This window comes from Apteryx rowi, unplaced genomic scaffold, assembly GCF_003343035.1.
Source record: "Apteryx rowi isolate R43461 unplaced genomic scaffold, aptRow1 scaffold_1700, whole genome shotgun sequence".
NCBI lineage: Eukaryota > Metazoa > Chordata > Aves > Apterygiformes > Apterygidae > Apteryx > Apteryx rowi.
This window is the reverse complement of record NW_020447976.1, coordinates 7,066-19,796: the sequence shown is the minus strand read 5'-3', so window position 1 is coordinate 19,796 and position 12,731 is coordinate 7,066. Positions and strand designations below refer to the sequence as shown.

Genomic DNA, 12,731 nt, shown 5'->3' with positions numbered 1-12,731 from the left:
GCAGAGGCGCCGTTGGAGTGAGTGTGGCAAGGGGCTTTCAAAGTAAGCGCTGCGGTGCCAGGAGCGCTGATCTGGGAGGACTTTCTGGTGTGGGCCACAAATGGGGCTCTTTGTGCCAGCACGGGCCTGAAAAGTGTTTTCCCCATTAGGTTAGGGTTAGGGTAAGGCTTGATAGAAAGAGAGAGCGTAGAGGCGCTGTTGGAGTGGGTGTGGGAACGGGCTGCCAAAGGAAGTGTTGCGGTGCCAAGAGCGCTGATCTGTGAGGACTTTCTGGTGTCGGCCCCAAATGGGGCTCTTTGTGCCAGCACGGGCCTGAAAAATATTTTCCCAATTAGGGTTAGGGTTGGGGTTAGTGTTAGGGTTAGGGCTGAGAGAAAGAGAGAGCAGGGAGGCGCCTTTGGAGTTGGTTTGGAAAAGGGCTGCCACAGGAAGTGTTGCGGTGCCAAGAGCGCTGAGTTCGTAGGAGTTTCTGGTGTGGGCCACAAATGGGGCTCTTTGTGCCAGCAYGGGCCTGAAAAATKTTTTCCCAATTAGGGTTAGAGTTAGGGTTAGGGTTAGGGCTGAGAGAAAGAGAGAGCGCAGAGGCTCCGTTGGAGCGGGTGTGGATGGGCCCTGGACTTGGTTCATCTCTTTGCCTTGTTTTGCATTATTGGTGCACCCTATTACCTGACATCTGTGCACATGCTCTGTGACTGTGCCCTGGATAGTGAGGGCACTGCCTTTAGTTGTCATCACCCTCAGTTCCCACCTTGCTTTCCTTTAGGGTGAAGCCCATCCCTTGCTGCTCACTGAGAGAATTTCTCCACCCTTAAAAGCTGAGTATTCTGCCATTTTTTTTCTTTCCAATGSCGTTCAAGTTGATATTAAGGACTTCTGTTGTTACTACAGAGCTTTTGCATAGTAATTCAGCTAACAGTAGATTTCAGTTATGACTTTCTCATACAGTGAGTATCTATCAATATTTGACATGGAAAATACTGGTCCCTGAGCCACATGCCAATTCTTGCCTCTGAGGTTTTGTTCTTTCTCTGTGCTTTGACATTCATGATCTACCATAGTAGTTACTTTTAAAGTGAATAAGCAAATGAGCTGTTAGACATTCATGTGCTTATTTTCATAACAAATACTTAAAATCAGAAAATCATGAAAAACATAGTTTGGGAGGGACTTTTATAGGTTATCTAGCTCAGACTGCTGCTAAAAGCAGAGCTGTCTTTGGCAGTAGATCTGGTTTGTGCATGGACATGTCTAGCTGAGTTCTGAATGTCTTGAAGGATGGAGATTCCACAGCCTCTGTGGGCAGCCTGTTCCAATTATCCTCACTGTGCTCATATCTAATATGAATTTCCCTTATTGCAGCTTGCAGCCATTGTTGTTTGTCCGTCTGACTCTGTCTTCTCTATAACCTCCCAGAAATGGAAGACTGTTATTAGGTCACCATCCCCCCGCACCTCCCAGCCTTCTCCTCTCCAAGCTAGATAAACTCAGTTCCTTCAGCATCTCGTCTACATCAAGTGCTCCATTTCTTTAACCATCTCAGTGGTCTGCTCTTGGGCTTGGCCTGATTTGTCCTTTTCACTGTTGTGCTGGGCTACCAAAAATAAGAACACAGTATTTCAAATGCAGCTGCAAAAGTGCTGAGTAAAGGAGAATAATCACTTCCCTTGACCTGCTGACTGCACTCGAGGTAATAGAGCCCAGTATGTGGCTCTATTGGATTTATGTATTCAGCAGGGGAAATACTTCAAAGCTGAGTGTGGCCACAGTTAAGCTCAGGGTGCTGTGAAGCATCTCAGTATTTCCTGTCTTTGTGACTGAGACTGGGGATTGCACTGGAGAGATGTAAGGGATCTAGATGTGGGGGAAGGAGGGCAGGAGGTTGCAAATTGCCATCATAGCTCCATCCATCTGCAAATCTTTTTTTTTTTTTTTTGCCTAGAAATAGAGAGTATATGAGCCTCTGTGCTTATTACTTTGAAACTTTGATCTTCACATTTCTCCTTCTGTAGAATTTGTAAATGATGGCCATTCCATGTACTTGCAAGCTCAAAGAATTATCACCTTTTTGTGAAAAACCCTGCACTTTGTTAGGGCTTTGAATAACAAATATTTAGTAACAATATTCTCTGACTTCAATGGGAATAGTTTGTATAAAACAGTGGTGAGGGTCTGGCCAATATAAATGGGAACATTCAGGTCATTGCATTGCCAGATATGTTAGGATTTTGTGAGCAGGAAAGCTACTTAGTCCAAAGAATCCAATAGTTTTAGCCTCAACGGAGTGCTGCCAAACCCATCTTTTTGAAAAGGCATTTAGGAACAGAGTGGCTTTAGAGAATTTGAAGGCATAATTTGGTTTTGTTTTGAATACATTTGGCTGAAAATGGTCACCTCTAAAGGAGGTACAGAGAAAAAAGTATTACTATTGTGACTCTAACTGCTAATGAATAGCAAAAGTACTACAGTGCAGGGAGAATCTGTGATTTGGGTATGTTGATCTAAATACCAAGAAAGAGAGAATGAATATAAAATGGATATAAAAATGGATATACATGTAGCCATATTTCATTGTGTTGTATCCTGCCATTACAGAGTTCACTGGTTCCATCGTGTGCAGTATTCAGCTGCAAAGCTGAGAAGATATGTGTGTGACGCTCATGTATTTTTACTTTTGATGCTATTACTACACAAACCCTGAAAAATGCTAACTATCCATAAATTCCCAACAAAGAGACAGCAGCTGAGGGAATTGTCTTTATCTTCACCTGGAAATTGAAAGATCTTAGCACTTTTCTGCTCTTACATCTTCAGTCCACAGTGAATGTGTGTTTCCTCTTCAGGAGGTAAGTTCACTTATATTGAAGTACTTTGTTGTTGTTGATTAAAATTTATCACAATACTGAAGGTTTAAAGTCAGAACTATTTGTGTGCCCATATAACAATACAGTATTGTTGTATCCTTTGTACAAATTTGTACATTGCAGTATGGAGAACTTAAATGGCTTGTTCAAGACAATACAATGGAGAGAGAGGCTCAGAGCTCTGAAACATGCTTTTCATTGTAACTGGCTCCCTCTGCAAGTTGTAAAAGGTATACACAATAAAAGATTGTAGTGCAAAGTCTCTTATCCCCACCCCAGGGATCAAGGGTGCTTCAGAGCCCATGACAAAGAAAAAATCATCATTTTTTAATATGAATACTGATGAAACATAAAAAATTAAGGTGAACACTGAGTTCAGATGAGGAGAAGACCTTACAACATAGTTAATAATGTTCTGAGAAAAGTTTCTCTAGGATTTGGGTTTTCTGGGCTAATGAAAACGATTCTTGGGTCTGCTTCATTTTTCTCTCTAGCCTTATCTTGTTGAAGGCAGACTGTTGGCTAGTCAATTCAAGACTGGAGAAGTACTTAAGTCAGTGAGCAATGGTTATATGTTTACATGACTTGTCTCACTAATAAAAAGAAGCATCCAGAAGAAAATATCACTGATGTAATGAGTGTTCTTCACATCTCTTTGGCCTCCATACAAATAGATTTGACATTAAGGTCATAAAAATAGTTAAATGTTCTACTCCAAAAAGCATTCCAATGAAGCAACTGAAGTGAAAAATTTTTATTGTTTGTTTTTTGTTATGCTGTTGCTGTAACGCAGGCACCTGTATTAGACACAGTAGTCCAACCAAAGTCCTACCAAAGCAGAGCAGAACAGAAATATTACTTCATTATGTCTTCTGATCCATATTTCTGTTTATATATCCCAGTATGTCTTTCTTCACACTAGGATGATACTTCTGATTTTTATTCAGCTTTATAATAGCTTTAATGCCAAACCCTTTTTTTGAAAGAATATTTACTCAGTTATCCCCTTACCTGTGTTTTTGCAATTGATTGTTATTTCTGAAGAGTAATATTCTGCACTTGGATCTGTGTTCTCAGTGCACTTCTCCAATTTGTCAAATTGATTTTGGATTAAAGCTCTTTTCTCCAATATATTTCTCCAGCTTTATGAAATCAGCACATCTAGTAAGCATATTCTGTCCTTTGAAGAGAACTAGACCCCAGACAGACTCTCAAAACTTTACTCAATACATCCTCTTATTTTGAAAGTAAAATATTGATTACTAATATGTAGTGGTTATATAGTGTTTGAAATAGCCAGTAATATATTATAATCTAGATTATGATGGATTATAGGAATGACCTTTACAATTCTTTATTTATGGAGAATAATTTATCTCTCATTTTGTAAATTCTCACTTGTTTATTCTCCCTGGTCAGATGATCCAAACTTAGACTAGATATATTGATAAGATCCCCCCAAACCTTCTCTTTGGCAGGCTGAACAGTCGCAGTTGTCTCAACCTCTCCTCATATGAGAGATGCTCCATCCCTTCACCATCTTTGTGGCCCTTCGCTTCAGTAAATCCATGTCTATCTTGTACAGGGGATGTACTTGTACTCACTCCACAATATTATCACTACAGTAAATGACTAAATATGTAAATCAGAATATTTTATTTGCAGTTTTATTTTTGCCTCTTGACTTACATGGTATTGCATATAAAAGACTTGGTCTAAAAACTTGTGTGTATTTTTAGTATTGATATTATTAAGAATCTCAAGAAAAAAAGAATATGTGCCAAAACCAGAGACTTAATGCATGTTGCTCTTATATACTGGGTATGCAATATTTCTTAAAAATGGCAATAATCATGTACCTTGATTCTTTTCATGCCAAATATTTTCAATATACACTACAAAATCAGCGTGGAGGAATGAGGAACTGAAGACATGGTTCCCTTCTATTATGATTAAATTATAAAGTGGAATAAGGGAGGAATACATACAACTGAAGTCAAAGTGGATTTTTAAAACTATTTTGGAATGAATTTGGCACTCAGTCACATTTCTGAAAATCTGCAGGAATTCCTGCTTAGCTAATAGAGTTACTGGAAATTTAACATTGCTGGAGCTGAAAGCAAGCTCCTACATTTGCAGTGAATAGCAACCTTCCCATGGATTTTGTTAGACTCTGATTTTCAGTCTCCAAAGCCTAAAGATTTTCTCATACATGAGTGTATTCAAAATATTTCATTGTGACAGATGTCACATACAGCACCCCTTTTTTAATGTTCAAGCAAATATTTAGCTTTAAAAAAGACAAATTATGTCACTTTGTTATTTTGCTCATACAAAGTTTTGGGTAGACAAAGTTATGTGTGTAGCAAAAAAATGATATTCTCTGTTTTTTTATATAATTAAGTTAATTCTTGAACAGAGTTGTTCTGTGGGAATTGGAAACAGGGACTGGGCCAAGGTTACTGAAGGAAGAAGACCTTGACTTGTATGGTGTTTGACTGCCTCTAGCTAGTACAGGCATATATGTACAGATAAAAGCAGACTCTCTGGCTACATCTATATTCATAAATTAAGCCATGTTGGAGAATGTCTTTGGGTATTGGGACTAGATCCTCTCTGTTGTTAAATCATTAGAATGGGTTTTGGCAGGATTTGGCTTAGACCAACTAGCACTTCCCCAAGCAATTCCTGGGCAAAATTTAGAAGTTAGCACAGACCGTTCCAAGTAAGAAATTTGGATGAAGATATTATGTTTTGGAGGGTAAGAGAGTTGGGTAATATGGACATAGGCTGGAGGTACTTATGGCCATAGAATAGTCTTGGACACATTCTTCTCAGCATCAAACACCTTAGACTAGCAAAGCCCTGAACTACTGTGGCTCTGTAAAAAGGCAACAGTATTAACAGATGGTCTAATCTAAAAATATAGCTTCCTGAAGTTAGGTACATAAACTACATCTATAGTAGTAAACTATACAAGGTCAGAACATGGTCCCATGGTCACCTGTACTGTTTAACTGTTGGTATGTCCCTGGTGTGGTTTTTGCTTGTGTCATCTAACGCTCTCCCAGACAGCATTTGGGTATAGTTCAGGGAACATCACAGGTTATTCCATCGCAACCCAGTAGCTGATACCACCCTGTTTTGGACTGGAAGAGAAGTTCCCTGCATGGGTGTGTGGCTCGCTGTAACATTTTGTCTCTGGATTCATTTTGTTTAATAGCATAGATGTTTTCTTATGTTTCAGACATGTTAATTCAGGTTTAAGTATCTAACATGAATACTTAGCTACCTTGGAACAGAAACTGGCATTGAACTTTAGGCTGAGTTAGAATTCTGGGCTCATTAAACCAGTTTAATTATCTTAGTGCAGTATTTGGTGCACTCCCCTGTTATACAGCAGGCTTCTACCTCTCACCAAATTGTTCAATCACTCTTTAGTGAAGCAAACTGCCAAACCTAGAGAATTATTTCATTTTGAGCAGGTTTATCTGTACGTCCAACATTAATTAAAGTTGACTTCACTGATCCTAGTAAGCCAAGCGCTGTGTTAAAACATTTATGACAGCCCAGAGGTGATATAACTGCTAAAGAAGTTCATACTGTCACAGTACAGACTTGCAGAAGGACTTAGCTCTCATTCCCCATTGTGCTCAGCTTCAGGGACTTGGTCTTTGCAGTGCTTACCTATGCCTTCCTATAGAGGAAGCACCTTTCACACTATGTTTTGAGCATTCATGATGGTAGGAAACTTAAAGAAAAATGTGTTTGTGGATTGCCTTTATGCTGTTATGACACCCTTGGGAGTGTTGGGTCCCTGCATTTCTTTTGCATGTTGTGTCGTAGCTCAAATATTAGGCACAGCTGCCACCAGATGTCAAAGCAGTCAGAGGCAGGATCAGAGGGATAACCTCCCATGAGAAATATTGTGAGCAGAAATTAACTCCTGGCATTTCAGCAGGTATTTCTGTATCTTATTTCTATTTTAACTCAGTTTTGTGATGGTGCAAGCTTACTAAGGCAGGAGATTCCTTGTAAACTTATGTCCCAGCCTAATTAGCTCATCCATAATCCCCACTAATCTTCTAGAATAGCAACAAGTTAATTTCTATTGAAATTGAAAGCAAACCTGTGCTTTTGAATGATTTTTTGATGAACCTCATAACCATATTTTAGAAAACGTGCAAAGACACATGGGACATGAGAGCATAAATAATTCCTCTATTCTCTGACGATGTAATAACCAGGCAGCTTTAGAAATCAATGCTAAGTCCAGTCAGAATTCTAACAGAAGATGAAACTGGAAATATTGCAGCACAGTATGAACTCTGAGTATCTAAACATGGTAGCCAGGAGATCTGGATTCAGGATCCTACTTTTACTGTATTTCATTGTGGTGGTATGTAAATCACAAAGATAGCTGTTCCTTCATTTCCTGAATACTGAAATGTAAAAGTCAACATATTGGCATGTCATATTGTTGAGGGGGGTTAATTTGCTAATATCTGCTTAATCACAGGGCTACTAAGATGATGAAGGGACTGGAGCATCTCTCAGATGAGGAAAGGCTGAGAGAGCTGGGCCTGTTTAGCCTGGAGAAGAGAAGGCTCAGGGGGGACCTTATCAATCTGTTTAAATATCTGAAGGGAGGGTGTGAAGAGGACAGGGTCAGGTTCTTTTCAGTGGTGCYCAGTAGTAGGACGAGAGGCAACGGACACAAACTGAAACACAGGAAGTTCCTTCTGAAGTTAAGGAAAAACAGCTTTATTGCGAGGGTGACTGAGCACTGGAAGACGTTGCCCAGAGAGTTGTGGAGTATTCTTCCTTGGAGATATTCAAAACCAATCTGGACAGGGTCCTGGGCAGTGTGCTTTAGGTGACCCTGTTTGATAAGCAGGGTTGGACTAGATGATCTCCAGAGGTCCCTTCCAGCCTCAACTGTTCTGTATTTCTGTGTGTGAACTCTAAATCATTACACTTTTTATATCCAAGGATAAAAATAAAATAAAAGTGGAACTTTCAAGGCAGAGTAAAATCTTAGTGACAATAGGTGAGGGATAACCAAATTGCAAACTACAGGGAAGAAAATAAACCTTCCTTTTATGCATTCAAAGCATAAAGCTTTCTGTTTATTGATAGAACAAAGCACTGGATTAGCTAGGGAAGAACAGTTAGCTAGAAGAAAATTCTAGATGCTGACATGAGTAGTTGTATGAAATATTTCTGACTTGGTCCTGAATTTCCATACCTTTATCATTATCGTGGCAATTCCTTTGAAGCTGCAACAGGATTTGAACTGGCCTAGTCTGCTAAGCACATTCCAAATCTCAGGCTTCTGAGGATTTTTTCAAGCCCTTGGACCATTCTACAAAGTCAGAGAACTTCCATAAACATCACTGCAATAGATGTACTTTCATTGTTAAAAAATGAGTGGTTTGCCTACTCAGCAAGTCCCTCGAAGAACATGCGAGTTCTGAATCCTTTTGGTTATCTAAACTTTTCTGGGAGTAATCTTCCTGATTTAACAGAATGAAAGCGGTGTATTTCATATTCATTCTTTATCAGCTTTCAGAAAGGATCACAGATGGGATGGTGGGGATTCAAAGAAAATCTTGAAGTGTTTAATTTTCTACCTTAGGTACTTCCTGTTGCAGGCAGGTGTGATTTGCTATTGCTGCTTCATGGTCATATATTTTAGACAGTGTCATGCACAGCATGTAGGAAACCAACCCGACATTTGTCATAAGTAATACCTATACTTAGAACACAGAACTTACAGAAAAGGCAGGGATCAACATTTTTGTTCTGTACTTGTACAAAAAGGGCCCTGGTTTATGACTGTGATGTCTGCTTTGGCATTTCAAAGGCAAATAGAATATACCAGCTTGTTCCTGTTCCCAAAGGCTTACAGTTGAATTTGAAATGATTATTGTATTGATTGCAGCCAGTGATCAGACTGATTTCAACTGTGGGAAATGAAAATGTCCCTTTTACCCTGAAAAGTTTGTAATAATTTCAGACTAGTGCTATTTTCCGCTATAACACTGAGGCTGGGTTATGTGTCTAATAGTGATATATCCTGATGTGAAGGCAACTGCATAGACCATCTGTAATATTACCAATTTTCTAAGTTACTTGTTTGAAACATTTTATGATGGTAGGGAAGAGAGAATCATTATGATAACATGGTCACTAATCAGGAAAAAGCAGCATAGTGCTACTTTTCTTGCTGAGCAGAATGGAATGTGAGGAGTCTGGCAAAGAACAAGGAACATGTCTATTTTGGGAGCTTCCATTTTTTATATTAATAGGAAATTTCCATTGTTTTGTTTAATGTAAAACTATCTTGTTTATTTACTTTTACTCTGAGAGCATTTTTGGTGCACTGCAGTCATAGTGCACCCACTGAGATGACCTACCAGATTATTGGGTTTCCACACACAAGGAACAAATGTTCTTGCAGGCTATAGCTTCTTTAATTTCAATTAAGGAAAGCGACAAGAAAGAACAGAAAATAAAAACTCCGTGAGAGAATATAGTAAGAATGTCTCTTTTATAACATACTGCAGCAAGCAAAACTTGGCACAAAAAAAAATACCCAGCTATTCAGAGGTGGAAACACAAGAGATGTCTTAAGTACTCCTTGTATTCAAGTTGTACCTAAGAACTCCTAACAAAAGGAAGGATTAGGAGTCTACAGAACTCGAGGAATATTTATTTTAATTGTTTTTATAGAACACCTGAAATCTAATACAAAAATGAATACCTATATTTAGACACTCAGTTCCACTTTTCTTTCAAAAATCTGTTCTGTGGAACCATTGAACAATGCTAATTTTAAGTAGACATTCATTGAGGGAGAGGATTTGGGGCAGGGAGAAGATTTTGAAACAGAATCTGGTAAAAGTTTTCAAAACAAAGAAAAAAACCTACTTCTATTTTGGTGTCATAGCCTTAAATGCACCAACTCAGAACTTGTATTCACATGATTACATGACATTAAGGAAAGCATGCTTCCGGCTCTTACAGGGAAAAAGTTTAAACTGTATGTCCCAAGTCTCAAAATCCAGATAGCAATTATAAAAGAAAGGAAGAAATAAAGTACTATTTTGAAAATGCCATGATTTTAAAGCTACTCACCTAAACAGTTTATCATGCTTCTCATGATTTTGAGTAGCTGGAGTTAAACAGCCTAACATCAGAATTTTATCCCTTTTAAAAGATCTACAAGGTTCAGGAGTATTTCATAAAACTTTTCCCAATATGAAGGGTTCACTGGTCAGCAAATATCACTTGGGAAAGGTGATTCCCACCTGACAATCTCTGTTCTTAGCTCCTAAAGGTCTCTGCCTTGTATGAAGTACCCTGAGCTTGTCTTGGCATCCTGAGCACTGAAGACGTGAACCAGTAATCCTGCCTCAAACTGCCACTCCTGTATGGACACAGTGTCTGTGGTTTGTCGGGTACTTGGATACCACTTTGAAGAATGGAGAGGCCATTAATAAAGGTAAAATTAACTGATTAATTATGCTAAAATGGAAGACTTGGCAAATCACTTAGTATATTTGAAGCAAGTACACAGAAGAACCATGTGTTTCTAGGTACTGATGCTTTAGTTTAGCTTCGAGGTGTTCTCTAGTCCATTGGCCAAAAAGCCATTGACAGTCATGCAGCTCTCCTACCTGGGACCCAGACTTTTTAAAACATCTACTGTCAGGACTACATTCTCTGGAACAGAATGTCATTGGGGTCATGCCTCTTCTTTCATCCCTTTTCTGTGGGGATGCCATTCAAAATCAAATGTATTCCCATGGGTGTTTTCTCATAAGTAAACTTCATATTAATTAAAAATTTTAACCCATCTTCCAAAGAATTGTGGATTTCAAAATGATTTGGAAATGCTGATGTCCTAGGGCATAGTCAGACAGAATTAGCACTTGGCCAGACAGTGAGCAAAACATTCGTTAAAGCCAGTACCTAATTTGATACTTAACTTTACAGTAAACAAATCATTTACCCACTGAGAATTAAATGTTCCTTGCAGACTGCTAAGGAGTGATATAAACCTTAGTGCAAAACCCTGTATATCGTATACATCAAAAATATGGTTTATATAAACATGAAAAGGAGGATTATGAAAGCACCTTATTACTAGCTGTTGACAGCATCTGCAAGTGATGACAATCAAGCGGGTTCGGAATGATAAGCATGTTTGGGATGAGAGCCCTCCGCCAGATTTGTCTTTCTGGGAGTGGAGACGCCATGGCAACCTTACATAAGTACATCACTTTTGTTCCCTTTGTTAGAGTGAATTAATTAACCAGTGCCCCAGATAATTTCTTAAATTGGTCTATAGTCATCATCATCAAAAATAACTTTGTGTTTATAAGGTTTGTTCTAGTAACATTAAAAAAAATCATTTGAGATCTGAAGATGATGAGTATATACTAGACAATGGAAAAAGGAAATCAACCAATTCTAGAAATGTTCAAGTTCACCTAAAAAGCTTTGTCTAACTACTTTAAAATGTTGATAAAAAAAAGAAAATCACCTACGTTACTCTGAAACAGTAGTCTACATATTATTTTTCTTTATCAGTCCTCTTTCATACCTAACTCCTGTTGATATTCAGCTGTCTGGAATTTCTCCAAAGTTCTAAGATTTATTGAAGATTAACGTCAGAAACATTAGGACTTCTTTAGACAAGTCTTCCAGGTTTTTAGGTAGGAGTTATGAGGTTTTCTGTTTTTAAATGTTTATCCCTCGTAAGTATATCCAGTAACTAAAAGGGGAGAAAGTACTTCAGTTCCTCATGTGTATACCCTTCTGCTTCTTCTCAAATCTATCCACTAAGCTAATCTTTAAAATAACTCAAGATTTTCTTTCTTTTCTTTTAAAATGTTCCTTTCAGATCAACTTTGGTTATAATTTTCTGCAGTGAACTACCAAGATCTATTACTTGTTGGAATGGTCCCCATAAGTGCCAAATTTTGGTCTCCAATTTCTTTTTAATTGTCATAGGAAGGTCTTTACTAAAGTTACTTGGTGTTTCATGAAATCCTTTTGGTGGTGGAAAATTGCCATTTATAATTTTTAGAACTCCAATTACATTTGTTAAGTGGCTTGTGAAATCTCCTATATATGTCTCTCAAACTTGCATACTTTTGAAAAATTTACTGTAGCCTGCATTTGCTTAAAATACAATGTAGTTCATTCCTGGTGTTCTTGTTAATATTCTAAATGCTTTATTTAATTGTATCTAATTAATTAGTGTATTGATTAACTACTGTATTACATATTTTTAATGAATTTATAATGACAAAAAAAAAGAAAAAAAGGAGGAAAGAAAACATATTACTAAATACTTCTTTTATGAAGCTTTGTATTCTCCAAACATTTTAAATTACAGTGCAATGAATCTTCTATCTTCTCCCTTGTTAGATTGGCAGTTGCTTCCAAAATCAGATGTACCTCACTAGAACATAGTTCATAATTCATAGATTCAGCCACATGGTTCTTGTAGGACTTACAGACAGCTCTTCTGTACACATCTGACAAGTGCTGCCCTGCTGCTCCTGTGTGATGTGTGAAGATCACAGTGCAGGGTGCCATAGCTGCAGGCTGTGGAGCTGAAGCCTCTGTCCTAGCAGTTTGCAGCTTCACACCTTGGCTTCTGTGACTGAAATTCAAGGTCTGCTTACAAACCAGTACAACTTATGGCACGCCGAAGTGATAAATTATTTCTTCGTATCTTGTTTATTTGGATACTCAGGTTTTTAAAACTATTCCTCAGGATTAAAAAGCAGAAATGGTTACTTACATGAGACAGCAGTACATAAAGTGCTTGTGCATGAAATAAGAGCATATCTA

At 38.1% G+C, this 12,731-nt stretch overlaps 1 long non-coding RNA gene across 1 annotated transcript; it reads left to right on the top strand.

The window, feature by feature from the left end:
• The first annotated feature begins 2,751 nt into the window (after positions 1–2,751).
• Positions 2,752–11,832, top strand: LOC112963602. The gene is made up of 3 exons (XR_003252660.1): positions 2,752–2,843; positions 10,195–10,368; positions 11,773–11,832. It is a non-coding gene; the product is annotated as an uncharacterized LOC112963602 (long non-coding RNA).
• Positions 11,833–12,731: the final 899 nt, after the last annotated feature.